An 11963-nucleotide genomic window follows, 5' to 3' on the forward strand; every position below is an offset into this window, starting at 1 on the left:
ACTACTAAACATGGAATTAACGATCAGGGAACAGACCCCTGAATTAGAGTTCATTAACACAATTGTACAATTGGCTTAATTTTCTGTTTAGCCACTGATTACTTAAGTTTCTAATAGGGTTTGGGAAAAGGTCAAATGTATTCATAGCTACAAAAAGATGAACCTGCTTTTTAAGAGTTAGAGCAAGTGATTTTAAAAAACCAAAACCCTGCAATAGGGAGCTAAGCTTCCTTCATCACCTGCACCAGGGCGGGTCTCAGGGTGCACCCATGCAGCTTATACCCCTCCTTATTAACTAGTGCCACTGTGCCTGGCTCCTTCCCCTCAACCGGAGTGTGGAACCAAGGCTCGTGTTTATAAGGGTTGAACTTGGCTCCGACAGGGTTCAACTTGAGTAAGCTTATGCTTTGTAGAAACCTTCTGAATCTGGACTTCAGTCATTACAAGGCCCTTCTGGAGGTTTTTTTTAGGTGAGGGTTATCGGCTTTAATTTCTTCTTTTGGAACACACTGCATTGCCTTCTCCAAAATGTCTGCAACTTCCAGCAAGTCCTTACAGAAGGCCTGAATCCCATATAACTTTGCCTCCTCCACCAACTTCTGGCTCAAGTTCTCAGTATCCAACAAAGCTCACTTGTATTATTCTGTGGTCTCCTTCAGCTGCTCTTCTAACTTGACCTTCTCTTTCAGGAGAATCTTCTCTGTAGAAGGAGGAGCTGTCTTCTGTTCATTGTGACCTATGTCCTTTTCCAAGTTCTGCCCATTGTTCTTTTGTTTTGTAGCTGTACACAGAAACCAGGGAGAGGATCTGAGGCACTCCGTCAAAGCTGGGAGACTGTCCTGTGCCAGCTTCATGCACTGAACTGCCATGACTGTTGCTGGCTGCTGCCGTCACTCCCAACTTATTTTTTAAACACTATAGTTTGGTTCCGATGTCCAACTTTTTTTTTTTTTTTTTTTAGTTTCTGGCTGGGGCTGGGTTTGAACCCGCCACCTCTGGCATATGGGGCCAGTGCCCTACTCCTTTGAGCACCACCCACGATGTCCAACTTTTTTTTTTTTTTTTTTTTGAGACGGAGCCTCAAGCTATCCCCCTGGGTAGAGTGCCATGGCATCACGCTCACAGCAACCTCCAACTCCTAGGCTCAAGCGAGTCTCCTGCCTCAGCCTCTCAAGTAGCTGGGACTACAGGCACCGGCCACAACGCCTGGCCATTTTTTGGTTGCAGCCATCATTGTTGTTTGGCGGGCCCAGGCTGGGGATTTGAACCCGCCACCTTAGGTGTATGTGGCTGGCGCCTTAGCTGCTTGAGCCACAGGCACCGAGCCGATGTCCAACTTTTAAAATGAGATTTATCACATAAGTCTATTAATTTACATTTTAGTTATTTTGCTTGTAACAGAATCTCACTCTATTGCCCTAGGCTAGAGTGCCCTAGTGTAAGCCTAGCTCACGGCAACCTCTAACTACTGGGCTCAAGTGATCCTCCTGCCTCAGCCTTCTGTGTAGCTGGGACTGAGAGAAGATACCTGGGAAAAGTAAGGTCTAAGAGAACAGAGGTCTTCTCAAGGAGACCCCAAGGATATACCTGCAAGGTCCTCCCTGTGGTGACTCAGCTCTGAGGAATTTGTAAAAACTTAACGTCCTGGGACTTTGAGGCCTAAGCTTGCTTCTGCTTCTGTAAAAGCCCCCTCTCCAGCTTGATTCAAACTGACCAATGAGAAAGGTGCCCATGGGCCAGAACTTTTTGACTGGGGATAAAAAGGTGAAGACTGAACCAGTGGGGGAGCGTGGCCATTTTGAATTGTTTTGTGCCTCACTCCGGCTGGCTGAAATAAAGCCCTTCCTCTTATAAACTTGGTGTTTGGGTGCTCTTTCTCACCACTGGGCCTCGTCTTCCTGCAACAGGACTACAGGCACCCACCACAATGCCTTGCAAATTTTTCTATTTTTAGTACATGGTTGTCTCGCTCTTGCTCAGGCTGGTCTTGAACTCCTGTGCTCAAGCAGTCCTCCCACCTTGGCCTCCTACAGTGCTAGTATTACAGGCATGAACCACCATGCCTGGCCTACATTTTTAATTTAAAAAATTAACTTATAGAATATTCCATCATTCTATAAAGTTTGAAAGTAGATGAGGAATAGATTACTCATATTCCATCACTGTAATATAAGTTATCATTTTTGGAAAATCTCTTCAAATTTTTATCATATACACATTTATATCATTTAAAATTTTTAATCATAGTGTACCTACAATTTTTTTTTTTTTTTTGAGACGGAGCCTCAAGCTGTTGTCCTGGGTTGAGTGCTGTGGCATCACAGCTCACAGTAACCTCCAACTCCTGGGCTCAAGTGGTTCCCTTGCCTCAGCCTCCCAAGTAGCTGGGACTACAGGTGCCTGCTACGATGCCCAGCTACTTTTTGGCTGTGGTTGTCATTGTTGTTTCATAGGCCCAGGTTGGATTGGAACCCACCAGCTCTGGTATATGTGGCTGGTGCCTTAGCTGCTTGAGCTGCAGGCACCCAGCCTAGTGTACCTACAATTTTGATTATGACTTTTTCCTCTTAATGCTAAGTCTTAGACATTTTTCATGTTGCCATAGTCTTTATAGCCATATTTTCATTACTTGCTTAATGCGGAATTCCTTTAAATAGGAAGCCCTGTTAATGCCTCTCAAATATGGTACTGCTTACAAAAAAAACAAACAGCACACAAGTTCTTAGGAACACAGCTATTGTGTTAAGTGAGATAGATCCACAAAGAGGTTCAAAAGAAGCCCGATTATACCCTTTTGTTAGTAGGGAGTGGTAATGGGTAAACAAAAAATCATTGTCTTTTTTTTTTCTTCTAGGAAAGCAATCAGCTCGTTATTTAGTTTCTCAACCAGATGTCCAGAGTTGTGAGTTGTATCACAAATGATTTATTTCAGTTACCATAAAAATACCAGACTTTGAGTATTACATGCTTTTATCATATGCTGTGGCTAATTCAGGTCACTCTCATTCAATGGCACTCCTGTGTGCTTTCAGGACCCCAGTAACAGAGGCAGGAGTAAAGCTGTAAATGGGGGCTGGAAGTGAGAGAATGGGGAAGGAGAGAATGTAATTTTTTTCTCCTTTCACACTTGGAGGAGACTGAATAATTTTGTCTCCAGTCTGTAAAGGACAGACCAGAGTCCCTTTATTAACACTACTTTGTACTTATTGCTACCCCAGAACCAATAAGGTGTGAGAAAGGGAAATGTAAGCTCAGATATGGTTCTTCAAATTAACTGTAAATCCATAATACTGTTTCTCAATCTTTTAGTCATAAAAGCCACTACCAGGGTTGATTTTTAAATATCTTATCACAGATGTCAGGTCAAAAGCTGTAGTAATATAATTTCTGAGAATTTTACCCACAGTACTATTTCACATCCCTTATTGATAAAATTGACTAAAAAACCTTGAAAAATGAGATCTCAGATCATTTTCATACAGGATTTCAAAAATCACTGGGTCCCTCAAAATGCTATTTATAGTTCAGGTGATTAGAATGAACCAACTCTGCTCACAGCCTCCTCAGCACACCAAGTCCTCCCAATTTATCCATGTCCTTCTAATGTTCTTAGCCCACGAAGCCCAGAGACTATGTGTCTGATGGAAACGAATGCTACACACTTGGATCCCCCCTTCAGCCCACACCTCGGAAGCAGGAAGGGGAGGATGATAGAGTATACCAAATTATCATGTCTGCTGTCTGGCAATTCCTAGTCTTGAATCCATGTTCCTACCATACCTTTGCTTGTGGCTGAAGCAACATGGAAACCGGCTTGATGGTACTAAAGACTGGTTTCTGTAGTTTAACTACTGTGGTTCTTTGGGGGTTCCTTTTGAAGCTACTTTATTTTAGAGAGCTCCTAGGGATTCTGTCCTAATCAAACTGAATTACAGCTTCCATGACTGCAGTAACAGGTAGCCTAAGCCAGGCCCTGGTAAAGAATATTTCTGAGTCCTGAGGTGCCCACAAAACTGGTTCTGAAATGGACTCATGCCCTGCACCCTCTGGACACACAAAGTCAAATTATCCCCTTTTAGAACTTTTAGAGGGATGTTTTGGAAATGGCTTGCTGTTTTTGCCCTTTCTGCCTACCTCCACTTTCCCCTATACAGGGCTCCCATCTGAACCCTCCAACTGTCTTACCAGTATCTGGGTGCAGGACAAACACATGCACATGCACACCTGTGAGCGCACACTCTCCTCACCAGTCCACAGTTGGAGGCCTGTGAGACCTGCCAAATGGCTCCCTGGAGAGGACGGCTGGCCTCTTCCACTTCCCACCTGAGAATCACATAAGAACTTGAGACAGTCTTTCACAATCCTCATGGGCCCAGTCCTGATTGCAAACCCCCTTCCCTCCCCTGCCAAGCTGTTGTACCATCCTGTGGCAGAAGGGGAGAGTCCCAGAGTGTGCCATGTACATGCCTTGAGTTTATCAGTCCACTGGGACTTTTTCCTATAAGATCAATGCAAAGGTCCTGTGTCCTTAATTAAAACTTGACTTGTTTCCTTTTTGGAAAAGCAAAAGGAAGTCATTTGTTTATCAGATACTTATATGCCTGCTAAATGCTGGGGATATAAAGGTAAACTGAAACAGACAGTCTCTACCCTGATGGAGTTGTAGTCGAGTTGGGCATAGATGTTAATGAAGTCATCATTTATATATGCAACATTACAGAGTGGTATTACAAAGAAGTGGAAACAGATATAAGAACAAGGAAGAGAGGCATTTACTGCTCTGTGAGGTCCTCCCTGAGGAAGTGATACTGAGCTGAGATCCCATAAGAAGAGTATTTGTATACAGAGAGGAGGGGCAGGAGGAATAGGCTGGGAGCCACATCCACTGTGCAGATTCTCTGGACAAGAGGAGCAGATTAAGTTAAAGGAAAGGAAAGGAAAGGCCAGTGAGGGGTGGGGTGGGGAGAAAAGGGTGGGGTGGGGGTGCAGAGAAGGGAGCAGAGTTTGAGGAGAAAAATGGAGAATTTTAGTTTGCATTTAGTTAAGTTTAAGACATTTATGAGATAACCACTAAGTAGTAAAATGGACTCTTTTTATGTAGAATGGAATATAATCTGGGAAATGAAAAATTATAAGATCTGGCCCAGGCATGGGCATGGTGGCTCACACCTGTAATCCGAGCACTCTGGGAGGCTGAGGCAGGTGGACTGTCTGAGCTCAGGAGTTTGAGACCAACCTGAACAAGAGCGAGACCCTGTCTCTAAAAAAAAATGGCTGGACATTGTTGTGGGAGCCTGTAGTTTCAGCTACTTGGGAGGCTGATGCAAGAGGATCGCTTGAGCCCAAGAGTTTGAGGTTGCTGTGAGCTGGGATGTCAAGGTGCTCTACTGAGGGCTACAAAATGAGACCCTGTCTCAAAAAAAAAAAAAAAAAAAAAAAGAGAAAAGAAAAATTATTCACGATCTCATGTAGTTCTAGAGACTCATCTCTAGTCTTCGCAGCTGCAGAAGTTTGTCATCTCTGATCCTCTCTGCCAACATGGTCATAGAAAAACTGCCCGTTCTTCTCTGTTCCTCAGAACTTGTGCTTCCTTGGGGCTGCTGCTTGCTTCCTCCTTTCCTGTGTCTTTTACCTTCTACCAACTACCACCTACTTGAGAGGAGGGTCTCACTGGGCCATGCAGCCCTCTGGAGTCTGAGGGGAGAAGCTCCACTATTAGCCCTTCAGGCATGGCTCCTATGCTGTGGTCAGATGCCCAGCCCTAGTCCATCTGGACTGGCCTGGCTAACTTGTGATGCTGGTGACATGTCTGCCACCTCCGCTATCACCGCTTCTGCTGTGCTGCTAGGGGTTCCATGCTAGCTTCCTCCTAGGAGAGCAAGAAAATGATGCCATTTTCCTGATTTTCTCTTCCAAATGGTGTAGTAGGAGCACCAGTGAGCACAGGCCAACCAAAGGCTGGCCTTTTGATAAGGAGGCTGGATGGGCCCTGAATCGAGGTGATTTCAGGATGTCCAGGAAGGGACTGCTGTTTCACAGGTGTGTGGTGACATCTACTTCAGGAACTGTGGAGTGAACATGATGTGAACAAGGAGTGAACTCTCTCTAAGAGTACTTCAGGCAGCTCAGTGTCTGCTACAGACAGGTGGTACAGGATAAATCCTTATGGAAAACAGGCATATTCTAAATACGCTATAGTGAATACAATATCATAGCAGACACTTTTTTTTTTTTTTACTTAGCTATATCTCAAATATATAAAAACCTTTAGGAATTTCCAAGGGAATTGAAAACATACAAACATACATCCACACTAAACCTTGTATATGTACAAATCTTTGTAGCAGCGTTATTCACAATATCTGAAAGGTGAAAGCAAAAGCAACCTGTATTCATTGATGGATGATGAGTAAATAACATGTGGTATATCCACCCAGTGAAATATTATTAGCCACAAAAAGGAATGAAGTACAATTACATGCTACAACAAAAACTAATCTTGAAAACATTCAGTGAAAGAAGCCACCACAATAAACCACATGTTGTAATTCTGTCAATATGAATTGTCCAGATATGCAAATCCTTTAAGACAGAAAATACGTTCATGGTTTAAACAGGTATCCTCAAACTACGGCCCGCAGGCCCTCCTAGGACATTTATCCAGCCACTGGGTGTTTTAGCTGCTGCTGCCTGTCCTGCTTAGCAGCCAACTTGTCCTGGGGCCCGCAGTCCGGCCCTCCAATGGTCTGAGGGACAGTGAACTGGCCCCCTGTTTAAAAAGTTTGCAGACCCCTGGTGTAGTGGTTGTCAGGTTTGGGGTAGGGAGGAATTGAGAGTGACTACTTACAGGTATAAGGTTTCTTTCTGGGGTGACGGAAATGTTCTGGAATTAGATAGTGGTTATGGTTCCCCAGCATAGTGAATATGCTAAAAACCACTGAATTGTACACTTTAAAATGGCAGATTTTATGTTATATGAATTATATCTTGACCTTTTTTAAAGTCTGAGAATTAATCAATTACACTGTGATATACTATAATAGCTCAAGTCAGAAAACTTGGGTTCACTTGTGGCGTTGCCTTTGTTCTCCATCTGTGGAATTAGGAGAAGCTGTAGTCCCTAGGTTGCTGTGGAAGTCAAGTAATGCATGTGACAGACTTAGCTGTAAGAAGACACTAAATGTTCTTTATTGTTTGGGGTATGACTTGGTTTGGAGCCCTTTGTTGTTACTGATACATTTAGAAAACAGCTTCAGTGTGTGTTGCTGTTTGGGCCTTCCTAGGGAAGCTTGGAATTAGAAGAAATCCCTAAACTAGTGTCATGGTTTAGGGGCAAAGGATTTCCCTGCTGCTGACCTTGCATTAAAGTCTAGTCTTGAGCAACACTAAGAAGTAGTTAACATTTGTGTCTCTTTCCTGCCTTTCTTTTCTGGCCTGGTATTTTTTTTTTGAGTTATCATTTCAGCATCTCTTACATCTGCTTCTCTCAAGTGATTAGTATTTTCCAAAATGAGCTCATCACATTAATCATATTAGAATGTGAGCTGTATTTGTATCTTACAGGAAGACCAAAAAAACTCAGAGGGAGGAGTCGTCTTCATGCCCTATGGAAAGAGAGGGTGGGCAGAGAGGGAAGTTACTCTGAAGTAGCAGTGCCTTCCTGGACATCCCTGAAATCACCCCAATTTAGGGCCCCCATCTGGCCTCCTTTTCAAAAGGCCAGCCTTGCTTTGTCTGTGCTTACTGTTGCTACTGCTATACCATCTGGAAGAGAAAATCAGGACATTGGCTTTCATTTCATACTCTCCTAGGAGTAGGCTACCATGGAGGGCCCAGAAGTGCCAGCAGAAACAGTGATGGTGGTGGCCTGGGTGTCATTAGCAACACTAATGAATCACTGCTGGCCTGGTTCTTTGCTCTGACTCAGCTTGAAACTTCTTTCAGTTAACAGGAAGCCAATAACCAGTGAAGTCAAAAGCTTATATGGAACTCTCTGGATTGGAAACCACTGGGCATTTTTTAAGTTTCTAAAATAAGAAGGGAAACTATTGGACAGGAGCTTCCCTTTCGTATTGAGAGCTTGGGTTTTTGTTTCTTATGAAACTAAAAAATTGTACAGGAGTTTATAAAAACAGGAAGCTGGCAATGAAAGCGACTGGAATCATGTAAATGAAACAGTCAGTGTGGAATGCAGGTGGGAGTCTGCCTGTGGGAAAGACTGGGAAGTAAGGCAGAACGGGGACAGTGGGGACAGCCAGGTTATCAGGCACAGCTGCAGCACAGGGGAAGATGTGGGGGGCGTGGAAACTTCACTGCCCTGGCATCGTCAGCCCAAGGGGGGGCTAGCACTGCAGCAGCAGGGGAGGGAGACAGTGAGAGAAATCAAGATGTTTACATTGCTTCGGGAGAGATCTACATTTTCTCATGGATATTAGAGAGGGAGCTCTGTGAGCTCTGGAGGCCCTTCCTGCTCAAAGGTGCTACAAGGCTCTAGCACCCTGGCAGCTGCCCAGGGAGCCTGGAACCCATGTCAGGACTGGTGTCCCCATCAAGAAAGGTGCTGGGAGCTCCTTGATTTAGATTAGCGATTTATAAATTTTTAAGAATAAAGATGCTCTGTTGTAGCTTGTTTTTTGGTGTGTATTCTCCTCACCTTTTAAAAATTTTGTTAAAGAAATTTAAATCATGGACTTTAAAAAAATTAAAATAAGGAAATGTCTTGTTGGACTTTTCCTTTAATGGACTTTAAAATGAACTTAAAAAAAATTAAAATAAGGAAATGTCCTGTTGTTTGAAACTTCTAAGACAACTGGATAGCCTTCTGAGTACTGAAGTACAGTATTAGGATCTGGACTCTCCCTGCTGTACTATAAGCTCTTTAAGGGTGAAAGGAAGGCTTTTGGTACTGATAACAAGAGAGGTTGCCACAGAGTATCTCTACTTGCTCACTCTTCCCCACTCCAGGCCATGTTGACATCTGGGAATATTTGATAAAATGTCCTTTTCTCAGACTCATTACTAATCAAAATTTTTTTGCTTGTAATCCTTCTTCCCTCCAGTCTATCATTCATCCTGTTATCAGAGTTAAATTTCCTCAAACAGCTTTGATCACACCACTTCCCCTCCTCAATAGTTTTCACTGGGGCTTCCTACTGCCTATGTGAAGTCCAACATCTTAGCATGGAGGAAAATCCTGTCATGATTTAACCCTCTAATGCCTTTCCAGTTTCATTATCTTTTACATAACTCCCCATGTGCCCACATTTTCTGTTATGTCTGATGTCGGGTCATTTCAAGAAACTGAAAAGTGTACCTCAAGCTGGTTTATAGGGATTTAATTACTCCTGAGACAAAAGAAGTCCAATGTTGGAGTGGGCTTCAGGCAAGGCTTGATCCAGCAGTGCAACAATTTCTTCAAGGACCCAATTCCTTCCTCTCTGATTCTCATGGTCCCAAAATGGTTGGCAGGAGCTCTTGGACTTTGTGCTTCTCTGTTCATGTTTTCAAAGAAAGACTTTATTCCAGAATTTCTAACTCATTTTCTTTTCTTTTTTTTTTGCAGTTTTTGGCTGGGGCTGGGTTTGAACCCGCCACCTCTGGTATATGGGGCCAGCACCCTACTCCTTTGAGCCACAGGCACCACCAGAATTTCTAACTCATTTTCAATCTGATTAGACTTCTTTATGACATGCATCTACCCCTACCCTTATCCCTATAGCCAGTGGGATGGGATATGTTGACTGGTTGCTTACTGCAAGGTTTTTGTTTATCTTAAGACTTTCACAAGAACTGAGTGGATACCTAAATATGCATTGGGGCTATTGAGAAGAAGGAAGGTAGGAGAAGGGCTGTGGAACCTGAGGGAGAATCCTGTATGTTACTTTATATACCTCGCACCTTCACACGTCCCTATCTTCTTTCTTGGTACTTCCTGGAATGTACCATCTGCTTCCATTGATCATGGTCCTATTCATGCTTTAAAGCGTCACTCAGGGCTTGGTGCCTGTGGCTCAAAAGTGGCTAAGGCGCCAGCCACATTTGAGCCGGTGGCAGGTTCGAATCCAGCCCGGGCCCACCAAACAACAATGATGGCTGCAACCAAAAATAGCCAGGTCTTGTGGTGGGTGCCTGTGGTCCCAGCTACTTGGGAGGCTGACACAGGGGACTCGCTTGAACCCAGGAGTTGGAGGTTGCTCTGAGCTGTGATGCCATAGCACTCTACCCAGAGGGACAGCTTGAGGCTCTGTCTCAAAAAAAAAAAAAAAAAAGCCTCACTCAGGAGCCACCTCTCCTGTTCTGCCTCTTCTCTCTCTTTCTTTCTTTCTTTCTTTTTTTGAGACAGAGCCTCAAGTTGTTGCCCTGGGTAGAGTGCTGTGGCATCACAGCTCATAGCAACCTCCAACTCATAGGCTCAAGCAATCCTCTTGCCTCAGCCTCCCAGGTAGCTGGGACTACAGGCGCCCATCACAACACCCAGCTATTTCTTGTTGCAGTTGTCATTGGTGTTTAGCTGGCCCAGACTGGATTTGAACCCGCCAAGTCTGGTGTATGTGGCTTATGCCTTAGCCACTTGAGCTATAGGCACTGAGCCTGCCCCTTCTGTTTCTCTGGCAAGATTAACCTTTCTTTTGTCTCTCTATTCCTTAAAGCACACCATGCTTCTGTCTGCGTGATGGCATTTGTTCATTCTGCTTTGCATTATGTACAATTGCGTATGTATTTGACTCCTCCACTAAACAGAAAGACACTTGAGATAAGGTGATTCATTGTAGGGGCTTAAAAGTGTAGACTAAGCAGTCATGGATAACAACATTGTTGAGAGCTTACTATGTGAAAGGCACTTAAGAATTCTCATATTGGAGGCACCTGTCGCTCAGTGAGTAGGGCGCTGACCCCATATACTGAGGTGGAGTGTTTGAACCTGGCCTCTGGCCAAACTGCAACAAAAAAATAGCTGGGCGTTGTGGCAGGTGCCTGTAGTCCCAGCTACTCAGGAGGCTGAGGCAAGAGAATCGCCTAAGTGAAGTGAGACTCTGTCTCAAAAAAAAAAAAAAAGAATTCTTACATAATTTTATTTAATCCCATTTAATATTGGTAAGAGCACTCATATCCAATATGCAGATGAGGACTCTCATCTGTACTTTTATTTATTTATGTAAATATATATATTTTATAACCTCATCTGTGTATTCATTTATTTTTTTGAGGCAGGTTCTTGCTCTGTTGCCTGGGCTAGAGTATAGTGGCATGATCATAGCTCATGGTAACCTCAAACTCCTGGGTTTAAGAGATCCTCTTACCTCAGCCTCCTGAGCAGCTGGGACTATAGGTGCACACCACCATGCCTGGCTAATACTTTTTTTTCTGTTTTTTTTGTAGAGAGGGTCATGCTCTTGCCCAGGATGGTGTTGAACTCCTGGCCTCAAGCAGGAGTTTCCTCCTGGGCATCCAAAAGTGCCAGGATTACAGGCAGAACCTGGAATGAATTGTCCAAAGTCATATAGTCAGCAGATAGTGGCATAGAGACTTGAACCTAGATGTTTTGTTAACTCCAAAGTTCATGTTCTTAATCATTATAATGTTTTTTATACAGAAATTTGTCTGTATGTGACCAGATACCTTACTGGAAGATGCACCCCTGTTAGAGGTAATTCTCTGCAGAGATTGGAGGAAGGAAGGGTAGAGGGGCAAAGGAGCTTGAGGCATCATGTGAAACTGGAGGGGTTGTGCTGAGGAAGGTAGGGGAGGGCTGCTGAGCAGAGGAACCTTTGGGCCTTGTTCAGGACTGTTTAGGGTCTTCCTTTAGGATACCATTTGTGGGCAGAACCCAGGAGTGCTGCTAAGTATGGCAACTAGACACCAAGGGATCTTCTTGGGGTCCTTAGAAACTGAAGAGTATCAAGCCAATTTATTGGCCCAAGGAGGTGGAAATTAGGGGTCCAAACAAACATCTGTTAGGATAA

General features: G+C 43.9%; 1 pseudogene; it reads right to left on the minus strand.

Moving 5' to 3' along the window:
• Positions 1–221: 221 nt before the first annotated feature.
• LOC100948413 lies at positions 222–869 on the minus strand (annotated as a pseudogene).
• Between the last annotated feature and the right edge of the window lie 11094 nt (positions 870–11963).

Source organism: Otolemur garnettii, unplaced genomic scaffold (assembly GCF_000181295.1).
Source record: "Otolemur garnettii isolate 467f Iridium unplaced genomic scaffold, OtoGar3 scaffold00045, whole genome shotgun sequence".
Classification (NCBI taxonomy): Eukaryota; Metazoa; Chordata; class Mammalia; order Primates; family Galagidae; genus Otolemur; species Otolemur garnettii.